Raw genomic sequence first — 13,628 nt, forward strand, 5'->3', positions numbered from 1 at the left:
CTTTTTTAGCCTTTTCAACTTGTCTTACTTGGAAAAATGCTCAGACATTCTGTTGAGAGATGCCTTGCCAGAAGCTTCCTGATGGGATAAATTGATTTGACACTTAATGAGTTCTCCTTATTGTATTCTTACTGTATTTTCCTAGGTGCTTAGTTAACTGACAATAATCTTTCAGAAGTAGGAAAAAGAACTGGGAGAACCTTTGATGCAGTATTTCTTTGTGAGATGGATTGTCCTTGTTAAAGGTAATGTATTTGCAATTGACTATTTGAATGCAGATTGTTCCCAATGCAATGTGCTGTTGTATGTTGCTACTAAATGGAACAGTTTTGAAGGAAGACATTTGGTCATGGCAGGGAATAACTGGAAAAGAAGTAAGAAATTAATTCTTTTTTTTTTTCACTTTAATAACCAATTTAAACCAAAAGTAAAGTCAAGGCACAGTTGTTCTGTTTCTTTGAATTATTAAGTTAAGCACCTGTGGATCTTAGGAATTGTTTTAAAATTGTCTGTGATGAGCATTGATTAGCTGAGACAAGCATCTAGAGGGACTGAGTGGTAACAGAAACCTTGAATTATGTAATAAGTCATTAAAAACTACAATTTTAGGAATGTGAAGATTGTAATTTGAAACAAAACATTTTTCCACACCACAGATCACTGAGGCAGGCACACTCAAGAGTCATATTCCATTTTGCACAACTGACTTGCTGCTTGGACTACACTTTTCTGTTAAAAAGGAATTAAGTGTTTTACAGAATACTTGCTTTCCCTTAAGATCATGCTTTGTGGTCCTCTTAAAAGTCATGGAAGAAAAGTACCTGTTGAAATGAGTGGGCTTGATAAAACCAGTCAATGGGAAATGGAAAATGTCAAAAGTGTCTTTGAAGATGCTCCTTCCATATTTTAAATGGAATGTTGACAGCCCAGTATCCATATTGAGATCATGCAGGTGGCTCAAAAGTATAGTCACACTTTGAGGGAACTTTTTTTTCATTGAAAGACTGCTTTGCATCTTTTTCATACGTGCCAATACTCCAATGGGCATTTTCACTTTCCCCTCCTTTAGCTTCGGGGAAATCAAATCCTAGACCCCTACACTATCTGAGGTGAACTTTTCCCTCTCTTAACTTGGTATAGGAGAAGCAACTGGCTCACAAGAGGATGACTTATGAACAAAATCTTAGTTTTTCTAGAAGCTGTAAGAATACAGAACTCTTAGAACAGAAGAGAAGACCTTGATGCAGGTGCCATCAAAGAGGCACTCCTGTGCTGTTGAGTCAGCAAACAGTTTGTAAGGTAAAATCATGTGGAAAGTTTGTCACATCTTGTCATGATGTTGCTGCAAAGAGTTTGAAACCTGCAGCAATGGCTCCAAACAGCAATTGAGATTATTAGTGTAAATGGTTAAAGAAATCAGGAATATTTTGCATGGGGGGCAGCTTCTGCTTCAAAGGGAGAGAAGTTTTAATTGCTATTTTCTACTGGTGCTAAGCAACTCAGGATTAAGTACCCAATTTCTGTTTGCCTTACAGAAAAATGTAAATACATTCTGCATGTACTTGAAATGTATTGTGACAAATAAAGTTTTAGGCTTGTTTTTTAGACAATGATGGTCTTATTTTCCCCATATGTATTCCCAAATACATAATCACTCTTGAAAAACAGTATTTCTGGAATAAAGGAATTGTATGAAACTTAATATTGAAGGTAGATTTCATGTAATATAAGCTGCCAATGTAGTTATTTTGCAAGTCTGTCAGATGATAGATGCTAACATTTTTCCCCTTTTCCAAACTTCAAGTCAGCCATAGAGTTGATCTGATTGTTCCACTGACACCTCATTATTTCAGCATTTTGGGCTATTACAGCTTTGGGTTTCACGACACATCTCAACTTTGTTCTGAAGGACAAAATTGCAGTCCTTATATGCAGTTGTATTCCTTAGCCTGGTTTTAAAAGCCAAAATGAGGCTGGCAGTCATCAAGCACATACATTTTTGAGTTAGGGAGGTCTGAGTTAAGAAAGTTGTAGGATATATGGGACCTCGGCACTGAAAACCCATGTGTCCCCCTGACTGGTTTAGAGCAAGATTTCCCCCTTGAATATTCTTCATTGCATTGAAGACTTGCTGTTCCTTTTGAACTGTGATGATGTGGTGGTGTGGGCCAGACGTGGCTCACAATTTCACTTAGTATTTCCTGTTTCTTTGGTTTTTTTGTTACAGGATAACACTGAGATGAGTAATAATATGTGTCCAGAAGGTCTACTTGATTTGAAACTACCAGGCATATGAGTTGGGTGGGATTCTGATCTGCTGTTCAGATACAAATACCAGATGCTTCTGGTCTGCTTTAGCTAAAGTTGTCAGTGAATGAAGCATCTATGTCATTCACTGGATCTTTGTATGAAATACTCATGTAAGGGTTTAGATGGTCCCTGCAAGTACCAGAGAAAGAACAGGGGTTCATAACACCTGTTGTCTCTGCTGCTTAATTCTCCTGCACACTGTAGGGCAACTGGTTGTGTAAGTCAAATAAAACCAGAAGCAGTTTCATGGACTAAAGCACTCAAAATCTCCGAAGTATTGTTAAGAATCTGAAATATGGGCTGGAGAAAGATCAGTGGAGGAGGACTTCTGTCATACAGACACTCTTTAAAACTTCAAGAACTACCAGTTAATGAGGAGCTCTCATACATGAACTTATTTGCATCCCTCTGGTGTTACATCATAATGATCTAAAAACTGCATTGCCACCTAGCAGCCACGTGCAGCTCTCAGGCATGCTAATGATGCATGCCTTTTAGTTACCAGGAACATCATCCCTCTGCAAAGAAGTATGCTTGGAAAAGGACAGAAACTCAGGGATTCATTATGTATGTCTGCTGCTCCCCTGCTCTGCAAACATTGCTCCTTTATGCGTAATTTCATTACATTTCCATGCTAAAGCTTTCCAGTTCACCCCAGGATCTGCTTCATGAGTGCATTTTCCACCTGAGTCTGAGAGGTGCTGGCAAGCAACTCTTAGGGCTTTCACTGAAGTATTTTTAGCATGCTGTTGGTTTTGAGAGGCAAAAGAGGCAAAATAAGGCAACCAGTGAAGCACCAGTGTAGTGAAAGAAATTGCTCATGTCTCATTTGAGAATGCTTTCCGTTTTGCCATGCAGTATCCTGGGGGCAGGTTCTAGTCTGTAGAAGGAAATGTCTTGCTGTGTTTGCATGGTGCCTGCAGCAGCGAGGCTCTCACCTGAGTGACATTTGTGATACCAATGCAGCTAAAGACTGCCACCTAATCCAATTCAGTTTGATCTTAATGGGAAATTCATTATTACTATAACAGTAATATTATCACAGGTTATAAGACTAAAATTATACTGCTTGGAAAACCATTTAGATCAGTGCAGCCTGATCTAATGTGGGGTGTCCCTGCCCATGGCAGGGGGGTTGGAACTAGATGATCCTTGTGGTTCCTTCCAACCCTGACTGATACTATGATACTATCCCTGGGGGATCCCAGAGGTTTGGCTGACAGGGTTAGGCACTAACTCAGCCAGTGCAGCCAACGACAGCCCTTTCCCTATGATGACCCTGGGGAGATGACACTGCAGGGCCAACCCCTGGGCTGGGAACTGCTTCCAGGTGAGGCTCTCACCTTGTCACTGCCTGAGCTGCAGCTCACTACTACCCACAAGCTTTGTGCCCAGCCATGGGTTGCATGGAGCCACCACCAGCCATGGGTTCATCTCCCAGCCTGGCCTGTACCCATCCCCAGAAAGGTGCCCCACATGCAAGACTGGGGCTGTTCCCAGCTGCCTTTTCCTTTTGCCATGACCTAAACATGGTTTACATTAAATTAGGGTCCAGTTGACAAGATTTATTGGCAGTGCTCAAAATAAAATGGAAACAATATGTATTTTCCCTGCTCTTTGGCAAATCTCTAAGTTTCTGAGAGTCTCCCATTTGTTATTAACAGAATTTTGACCAAGTAAATGTCATGACAACATCATTTGACCTACTAAAGTTTTTACACGTGATGTGTTTGTGCAAAAGGTAGTGATGTGATACAAAGGAAAATACCTGCAAAACACCACAGATTTCCTTCTAAGAAATAAAAGACAACATAGAAGGATTTTTGAAGGTGTTACTAATATCTTAAATAAGCAAGCAGACTTCTCAGAAAGGTGAAACAACAGAGTAAGAATCATGTGGATGCTGAGGCTGAGTCCTGCCTGCTGGCAGAGCAGGAGGACTAAGACATCAAGGATCCAAATATACTTCCAGTCTCAAGTCAGACTTTAAATATGACTTCTCTTAACAGCTTCTAAACACTCCATTAACACTTTACATTCAGGTTGCCAAATTATTAGAATGGGTGTGAAATTATGACCAGATGTAAACAAGTTACTGTCTGGAGACTCTAAAACAAGTTCACTATAATTATCATTTCTCTAGCTACTCAGTATTGACATTTTAAGTCCCTAAAACAGTCCCTACATACTTTTTCTTTGATTTCTCAATGGCATTTATAGCCTTTCGTGCTTTATGACTGGATTAGTGGATTTGATCACCTGGATATGATAAGATCATTGTTATGAACTTACTGCATGTCTTCCAACTTTTGAATTGCTTTCTACAGCTACTCTTTGGCACCATTAAAGTCCTTTAGGATAGAAATAATTTATGTAAAGGGAAAACTCACTTTGCTCTGTAACCTCAAGTCTAAGCAGTGGATAAGCAAGATGTCCTGTGAGAACATGCTCAGGAAAGGCTGAAGGGCCAAGCAGAGCGCGCCACTATGCGCCAGAGATTGACTTGTCTTAACATGGCAAAGGATATACCAGAGGATGCCTGAGGGCTCCCTTAGGATTAACAAATTCTTCTCTAATATGGTGATTTGGCATCATCAGCTGGTCCATGCATCCTTTATGATCAGTTAGTAGGTTAAAGAAGATCTGGGCATGTCAGTAAGGCTGGTTATGAAGAGCCTGAAACAGAAATGGTCCATATTCCTCTTGGAAAGGTGAAAAATGAAAATTTGGAAGTAGGCAGAATCTGAAGCAGTAGTTCCCTCATTTTTCTGTGTTAGCTTTATCTACTCAAGAAATGCTCTTACCAAATAAATCAAATGTCACTAGTCCTAAAATTAAAAAATTAACTAAGTGAAGGTTCTCATGCACACATGATGGAACACAAGCCCTATGAGGAGAGGCTGAGGGAGCTGGGGTTGCTTAGCCTGGAGAAGAGGAGACTCAGGGGTGACCTTATTACTCTCTACAACTACATGAAGGGAGGTTGTAGACAGGCGGATGATGGTATCTTCTCCCAGGCAGCCAGTACCAGAACAAGAGGACACAGTCTCAGGCTGTGCCAGGGGAGGTTTAGGTTGGATGTTAGGAAAAAGTTCTATACAGAGAGAGTGATTGCCCATTGGAATGGGCTGCCTGGGGAGGAGGTGGAGTCACCGTCATTGGAGGTGTTCAGGAGGAGACTTGATGGGGTGCTTGGTGCCGTGGGTTAGTTGTTTAGGTGGTGTTGGATTGGTTGATGGGTTGGACGCAATGATCTTGAAGGTCTCTTCCAACCCGGTTTATTCTATTCTATTCTGTTCTGTTCTATTCTATTCTATGCCTGTGGGCAGAGATCCAAGCTAGCTTCTCTCACTGGAGTGCAGGCATTGGAGTGTGTGTGTGTGTGTGTGTGTGTGTGTGTGTGTAAGGACTCCAGTAAGCACAGGGATAGAAGTTTTTCTCTTTAAAGCTAAGCATATGCACCTGCAGCATCACTTTCTGGGGCCAAGATATAAGGATAAGGATGTTTTACTCAGTCAGCTGGGCAGGGCACAGTACCTTCCATACCAAATCCTTTTTTTAGTATCATGTTCCCAAACCAAGCTTTTTTATATAATCTACTGAGAGTAATTTACCAAAAGGAGTGGAAATGGATGGCCTGTTTTTCTTGGCCACCTTTGTCAGTCTTTCTTACACATGCCATGAGAACTGCAATGACATCAATAGGATGCTTTGTAGCACTCAGCATGAGCAAAACAGGCAGAATCTTTGCTTTCAGAAAATAATCATGGATTATTGAAACTGTCATTGCCTTCCTTGGATACTTCCTCGGATCAGTCTGTCAACAACCTCAGTACTTCTGTTACATACTACTTGGGGCTGTTCAGTCTGGAGAAGAGAAGGCTCCAAGGTGACCTAATTGTGGCCTTCCAGTATCTGAAAGAGGCCTACAAGAAGGCTGGGGAGGGACTTCTCAGGATATCAGGTAGTGATAGGACTAGGGGGAATGGAATGAAGCTGGAGGTGGGGAGATTCAGGCTGGACATAAGGAAGAAGTTTTTCACCATGAGAGTGGTGAAGCCCTGGAATGGGTTGTCCAGGGAAGTGGTTGAGGCCCCGTCCCTGGAGGTGTTTAAGCCCAGGCTGGATGAGGCTCTGGCCAGCCTGATGTAGTGTGGGGTGTCCCTGTCCATGGCAGGGGGTTGGAACTAGATGATCCTCGTGATCCCTTCCAACCCTGACTGATACTATGATACTCAGCATAAGTGTGGATGGGAGAATCTCAGCCAATTGTTACAATTTAAAAAAGAGAAAAAAAAGGCAAGAAGAAAGGAATAAATACAGAGTATTTACCTACATAGCCACATGCTCAGGTTACACTCTCTGGATGTATTTTCTAAAAATATTTTTCTTTCTCAGCAAATAAAAAATACCTCCTGTCCTAGGACATTTAACAGCAGTAATGCTGTAGTAGAGATGCAGATGTAACACAACAAGGCTTATAAGGAGTGGTGATAGCTTTTATCAGACAGACTTTAGCAGCAGACAAAAGCTAAGAAGCTTTTTTAAGCTGTCAGGAAAATATGCTCCTTTTAAGGTCTGGAACTAGAGCTGCAATCACAAACCTTTTGTCTCTGGATGCTCCGTAGTCTTATTTCAAAATACCTTCCCCTCTAAACTATTTGCTCCTTTATGGTATCCAAAATGAAAAGAGTCTCCTGTGGATACAGTTATCAATCTTTGGTCACTGCAACCAGCATGAAAACTTCAATGCTATTTAGAGAATGAAAATGGTTCCTAAGACACAAAAAAAAATCAGCCTCACCTGATTAACCTTAAATTTAATTATCTCTGTGGTTCTGCCTGTCTAAGCTTCATAAACTAATTAGTAGCAAACCACAGTTTTCAAGATCATTTAGGTACTGATTTATTTGGAGACATTTCTAAAGGATTGCCCTATGATTTTTTTGTTATTTATTCAGCTCCTGCTGTCATATAGCTATTCAGGATGCATTTATCTCCATTTCATGTCCTGTTAGCACCCCTGGAAGAAAAAGATTGCCCTGGGATGAAGGTAAAGGTTGTGAAAGCCAAATGACATAACATTTCACAAGCAGGCCATGCATGGTCTGCATCCAGATTAACAAATTGGTGCTGGAGTCAGAGATCCTCTAATCATGGCCTGCAGGCTGAAGGCCTCTGCTCAGGTATTTAAATCCAAATAGAGTTTAATAATTAGGGTGGAGACTTCTTTATCAGGGAACTTTTCCTCGAGATAGGGTAATAGAAACCAAATGTCTTTGATCTAAATAAAGGCAATGTGTGACACAAGCCACAGTGAAAAGGAAGGAACCTGCTATCTAAACTTTGAGGGTCTGAAGATGCAAAGAAAGAAAAAATGTACTTTCTTCTCCATCACTTTTAAAGCATATTGCATCTATGCTATCTGTTCAAAGACTGTTTTGGTTTTGTTTTGTTTAACTGAATTACAATTGAATTGCAAATGAATTACAATTGAAGCACTAGTACAAGCTGGGTGAGGAGTGAATTGAGAGCAGTCTCAAGGGGAAGGACTTTGGGGTGTCAGCTGATGAAAAACTCAACATGAGCCAGAAATGTGTGCTTGCAGCCCAGAAGGCCAACTGTGTCCTGGGCTGCATCAAGAGAAGTGTGACCAGCAGGACAAGGGAGGTGATTACCCCCCTCTACTCTGTTCTCATGAGACCCCACCTGGAGTACTGTGTCCAGTTCTGGTGCCCCCACCATAAGAAGGACATCAAATTGCTGGAGCGGGTGCAGTGGGGGGGGTCATGAAGATGATCAGAGGGATGGAGAACCTCCCCTATGGTAACAGGATAGAAGAGCTGTGGCTGTTCAGCCTGGACAAAAGAAGGCTCTAGGGAGACCTTATAGTGGCCTCACAGTTCCTGAAAGAGGCTTACAAGAAAGCTGTAGACGGAGTTTTTGCAAGAGCTTATTGTGGTAGGATGAGAGGGAAGGGATTGAAGCTTGAAGAGGGTAGATTTAGACTAGGCATTAGAAATGCTTTACAATAATGGTGGTGAGATAATGGAGCAGGTTGGCCAGGGACATTGTGGATGCCCCCTCCTTTGGGGTATTCAAGGCCAGATTGGATGGGGCCTTGAGCAACCTAGTCTAGTGGAAGGTGTCCCTGCCCATGGCCATGGCGGTTGGGACTAGTTGCTCTTTGAGGTCTCTTTCCACCCAAATGATGCTATGCATCTATGAATGCTTTCCATTTGCAAGGGATTGAAAATCTGTTGTGAATACCAGTGGGGCTGTCCTGCAAAATGGAGGAGTGAGGATGGAGCAGCTGAATTGACTCTCGGGCCTGCAGTGGGAAATGCTATGGCAATATGAATACTCTTGATAGGAACAGTTGCTGAGCCTTTGCAGATTTGGAGGGCCTGGCATCACAGAGTTATGAGAAGGCACTGTGTAAGCCCACTAGGATGTATATAAAAGGCTTTAGTCGATGTGTAAGATGCAAAAACTACTTACTTTTACATCATTGTTTTACTAGATGTCTTCTTGGATGGACAAGTAGACTTACTATTTACAGGGATACCACCCTATAGGACAACAAGGTTTGATTCCAAAAGCAGAAAGTAGGTTAGTGACAGCTGTCATAGCAAATGTGTCTTTTGGTAGAGTAGGAAGGTACATTAGAGGCTCTAAAGGGCTGTCTTTTGTGGTAAACCTTCTTCAGGTATGTGTAAGGAAATACCTAAAATGGGGAGAGAGAAAATAAGTAGAGACTGTTCAGACTTTCAGCAAGTATCTCCCCTGCTTTGATCACAGAGGGCAAGTAACAGAAGAGACAACTACTTACACAGCACTCAACAATTATGTACCATGCACCTATGAATGGGAACATATATTCATGAAGCAGTCACTCTCTTAAGTGATTTGTAATTGCCACAATTTAAAACTTTTGTTCTTTTCTGTGAGTTCCAAAGCAGTGTTTTGAATATTAACTCTGTCTATACACCCCCCCCTGAGTTTAGGACACAGCTATTTGTTTTAGTTGAACCACTCCAGTTTTAGTATGTACATATGTCCTTGAATGAAAGCATTTGTAAATGTTTTTAGGAAAAAAATCAATGTATTTCTAAAAATATTCTGACATACAAAAATGAAGACTAGGATTTGTCCAGAAAAATATTTTTCTCTTTGAAATTTTAAAATGTAAATCTTAAAAGCAACATTGAGTCACAGCTTGGAGAGACAACAACAACAACAAAAACAAACCCTAAACATGACCAGAAACTGAATTTCATTTCTAGGATGTATCTCTGACTATTTTTTGACAAATCTTTGTCTACAAAAATATTTGCAACAGGAACACTTTTTTCATTATCTAGGTTTAAATACATTTGCAATGCCTGCAAAGAGATTACAGTTTACCATCATTACTCAAGGAAAGAGTATGCTAATGCCACAGGGAATTTTGCTTGAAAATATATTTGTTCAGAGAATATTTGCCCATAACATCTAATTCAGATATTTCAATCACATTGTATTTATTTGTGAAGCCTTACAGACACTATTTAATTTTGCTTATTCAGCAAGGCATTTAGGCTGAAGTTTGACTTTCAAAGAGATGCTTCAGGTTCACTGACTCCTGCAGTGTTAAAGGAAAGTGTGCCTGGCCTGCCTTGGCTGTTACAGGATCAGATGCTGAGGGCCTTTCCTCTGAGTATCTAGGGGACATAGAATTAGATGCAAAATGCCATCAAGGGACTTAAAAGGGATGGACTCCAGGCATGCTGGAGTCAGTGGAGCGCTCACCCACAGTTTTACTTGCTTAACTGATAGAGCTATCTCCAGTGACAGCCAGAAGCCAGACATAATTTTGAAGACTTAATGTTTCTCTCTTATCTTGATGATCAGGAGCTGGCTACAGACAAAGAATTGACAAGATGACCCTGTTTACTTTCTCAATGGACTAAAAATAGTTGGTATGTGCTTGCTGTTTACTTGTAGCCCAAACAGCTGTTGTCCTGCCTTCCTATGAAACAGTCTTGAGATGATTTTTACTCTTGCTTGTTCACAAAGGGGTTTGGAAACGATTTGTGGCACTCTCTGCTTCTCCTTTACTTGCAATTGCTTGCACAAATGCGTAAGAGTGGACTCAGATACAATAGAAGTTTGATAGAAGGAAAACCAGCATCTGCCCAGCTGCCAAAAGACTGCAAAAACTGTTTAAAAGAAACATGAGTTTTTCTGCAGAGTAAGAACTGTGTCTGAAAGTTGTGCCATTTGTCAAATGGTCCTTGTTCCACAAAATCAAACCAGAGCAAAACTAAATTGAAACCCAGTGAAACTGACTAAAAACTCAAAAGCAAAATAAGCAGGATTTATCAAACCAGCTAACAAATACAAACCTTAAAAAAAAACCCAAACAACAAAACAACAAACTAAGAAGTTTAATTTTGTTTTTACCTAGGGAAAACCAGGCTACTGCTACTGGCTTTCTGTAGAAGCTGCTTCTCTGGTACATGATGAACAGTGTTAAAAGCTGTATTCAGACAGACTGTGTTTTGCTCAGATTTGAAAGCTGTCATTCAGTATTTGCTTACCCACAGAGCAAAACCAAGCCTGCTGTGCTGCTTAGGACTGAAAAGCAAAATTCCACTTCCTTAGTGATAATCATTCCAGTACTGCTCTTCTTGTTCCAGCTACATTGAAAGCAAGCTACTTCACACAGCATTTAATCAGTATGGTGCTCACTAAAAGGCCCTGCCATGGGGTATGGCCTAAATGAAGTTTTGTGAGTCTGCTGCTAGTAAGTTAACACAAGATTTCAGTTCTTCCCCTAACATCTCTTTATGTGGCTTGTCCTGCTCTTCAGTGAACAAAATACTGCTGCGCAGGAGACCCCAAATCCAAATAGGTCAATGAATATTCTTACTGCAAAGCTCAGAATTACTAGCCAGTAGCTGGTTAGTCGGTTACATAATCATATGTGTTTTTCCCATCCTTGACTTAGCTGACCCACTTAGGAAATGCTATGTTCTCATACAGTAATTGTGACTTTAGGTGATACTGTTGTCATCTGTGTAGGTATTTACATGTCTCCTCACACCTCTGTGGTATCTGAATGCTTCATATTCAAACATGTTTAACTTCCAACATCCCTCCCTCCCAGTACTGTTAAACAGGACAGTCAATGTGGAGGAGAACCACACAGGGAGATTAAAGCTTCAGCATTCAGAAACTAAGTTTGGGACAAGTAAAGGATCATCTTTTACTAATAAAAACCAGCTTTCCTCTCATTTAATCAAGTGACAGTAATAAGGACAGAGCTCAGCATGCCAGGGCAGTGAGCCTTTAACAATTTGCATTACAGATTTTTAAAAAAGAAATACAGTATTTCTATTCTTAAAAAAATTAAAGCAGTGCTAAAGCCATTGTGACAGACAAATTAATGTGCCTTTTCAAAACCATCTATGACTCTTCCTCAGTTGTATTACAGATACCATATGTGGCCTATTTTTTTGTTTGTTTTTCATAAAGCAAAGGAAATGTTATGAAATAAATCCTGCCCCACAGAGTGAGGACATTGGTCCAGCAAAGCTGTCATCAGAATGAGGACCACAGCCGCCTTTGGCAACTCAGGGCACACAGTTACAAGCTTTGATCCTTGTCTGAGAGGCTTTCGTCTCTGCAATTTGACTCCAGATAAAAATGACTCCAGACAAATATTGCAACAAATGTTTAGATTAAATACCAAATCCCTACATCTGCTAGCTTGTTCTCAAACCCCTGCTTTCTTTGATGAAAAATTCACTCCCATTTCTTACTGGGTCTGATGGGTGGGTCCTCGTTAATCTCTGTCTGTCTCCCCGGTTAAGAGAGGAGACGACACAGAGGTGGGCAGGCAGGGAGCCTCCAGCCGCTGTTCCTGTTATCAGGATCCATCAGCAGGTGGCTGTTACTCATATCCAGGAACCATAAAGACAGACCATGGCTAAGGGAACAACTACACAGCTTTCTTCAGAAGTCTCAAAGAGCTGGACTTCAGATTTCAAGACAGAAATGTCTCTAAAACCTCAGTTCTTACAATTTATCCTGCCTGATCAAAATGTTTGTAGACACTGCCATTCCTATGATAGTTTGCTAATTTTTTTTTTCATTTTAGACCATCTTTATTCAAGCAACCCCTACACACATATATATCACTACAATTAGAAATAACTGTGCCCATGCAATCTGTCAGAGTGCACAAGAGACTGGTGATACCTGGGAGCCATTCAGAGAGGCTGTGTAGTTGGGCTTGGTACAAGGGTTTGTCCTCTCCCTGTGCTGAGCAACTTTGTTATTACGTTGGTGCAAAACAGTAGCAACAGAGGATATGTGGAAGTGTGGCCCTACCAGGGATACCTGCATACATTTACCAAAAATGGGACTTTTACTGAGTTTTAATAAAGACTCTTCGACTTCTTATGGAATACATGGACCACCTGGCAAAGGGAGACTACCATCAGGCCTTAATCAGCCTGGCTGGGTATTCATTTTTCTGCTTTGATGTGATGTAACAGATAGAGAGAACCCATATTTATTGGAAAAAACAGAGAGCTGGCAAAAGCCCATGAAAACCTTGCAATTCTTGTAAATGTCTCTAGTTCCTGGAACCATGCATGATGTCATTTTTTTTCTGAGTTGCTTAAACAGATACTGTAATTTTCCCAGTCACTTGGAGTGAAGAAGACAGCTGAGGAATCAATGAGGGTTTGTCATTGGTATCAAGACACTAGGAATAATAATGTAACATTTAGGAATAAACAAATAAATCATATGTAGCACGTTGCCTAAGTGTGCTGCATCCAGGTAAAAGCATGAAAACCTTCTGTTTCTGTAAAATACAGTTCAATCAAGCATCAGTAATGCTTGATGATGCACTATTATGAACATGGCCCTTTTAGCCTAGTAATCAAGACAGATATTTTACACCTACTTCACCTACTTATTATTAAATGATCTAAACATTTCTGCTAGTACACAATGTAATATGAACTGGGGAGAAAAAAAAACCAACACCTGCAACTATTTGGAAAAATGTTTTAATCAAACCAGAAATTTCCACAAACTAAGTAATAATCTGACTTTTTCTATTCTTAATAGGTAAGCTACTTATTACACAGACCCTCTGTGACCTTAACTGATTCCTCAACTTCTCTACAGTGAAGAGCTGTTCATCAGGACTACACTAATAATGTACTCAGTAATGTTGTTAACTCGAAGAAATTTTATGCTGATGTAATGACAATTTATTAATAAATAGGTGAAACACTGCATTGTTTGAGCAACCTTAA

The 13,628-nt window shown here is 40.5% G+C and overlaps 1 protein-coding gene across 1 annotated transcript in view; it reads left to right on the forward strand.

Annotated features, from left to right (window-relative positions):
• The window catches only part of HDAC10 (histone deacetylase 10), a 44,244-nt gene that overhangs the window by 4,825 nt on the left and 25,791 nt on the right, over nucleotides 1-13,628 (forward strand). The window lies entirely within an intron of this gene.

Source organism: Dryobates pubescens, chromosome 27 (genome assembly GCF_014839835.1).
Source record: "Dryobates pubescens isolate bDryPub1 chromosome 27, bDryPub1.pri, whole genome shotgun sequence".
Lineage (NCBI taxonomy): Eukaryota > Metazoa > Chordata > Aves > Piciformes > Picidae > Dryobates > Dryobates pubescens.